We start from the raw sequence: 885 nt of genomic DNA, 5'->3' as shown, positions 1-885 counted from the left end.
AGAAGCTGGCCCTGCGGAACAGCACGGCACAGCATGGAGCTCCAAGTGGTCCACAGCTACAAAACTGGTCTCCACCACAGAACAAACTGAGTGAAGCAGAATATTATTTTCCAAGCAGGTTTTTGGTCTTACTCTTTTTCCAATCTAGCCAACCAGGAATCGTTTTGCCAGGGTTCTGGTGGGGTTTGTCCTCAAACACCCCTAAACAACCCTTGAGCACTCAGAATCACTGCAGGAGTCTCAGCTACACAACCACCCACATTGCAATGGACTAACGACCCAATAGGCCTGAGCGGAGCAAGCCCCTGAGCACGAGCAGCCACCAGCACAGAGCAGCGAAAGGTTTATAATCGCAGGAACACGGCACCCGGCGGCAGTTGCCAACAGCCGCTGGTAACAGTTTGGTGACCTCCAGGCTCTTCTGCAGAGCCGTGCATCCCACAGCAGCCTCGCACATCCTTGCCCCACCAGGACGGGTTGGCTCCTGCCTCAGTAGCCAAAAGGGGATGGAGCTGCCAAGCCAGAGACAAAGGCCTTGCAATGGATTTAAAATCCAGGTAACGCTCAATGGCACGTAAGCTACAGGAGACAGGCAGTTCTGCCATTTGATCAACTGCTGACCCATCTCAAATCCCTGAGGAAGCACAGATAACTGGGAGCTAAAATGGAGAAAGAAGAACACCACCCCCCCACACACACACAAAGGCTCTATTCATTTCAAGCAGCTGGTCACTGTCCTCATCACAATCCTATTTTTGCTCCTACAGCATTTCACAAAAGCCACAGACTCCCCTTGTCCTATTACAAACAGGAACACAAGGAAGAGAAGGGACTTGGCCAAGGTCTCCAAGCCAGCCTGTGCAAGAGCCAGGAACAGATCCTGAA

This window comes from Nestor notabilis, unplaced genomic scaffold (assembly GCF_000696875.1).
Source record: "Nestor notabilis isolate BGI_N333 unplaced genomic scaffold, ASM69687v1 scaffold27453, whole genome shotgun sequence".
NCBI lineage: Eukaryota > Metazoa > Chordata > Aves > Psittaciformes > Psittacidae > Nestor > Nestor notabilis.
The sequence above is the reverse complement of the archived record's forward strand: the minus strand, read 5'-3'. Positions refer to the sequence as shown.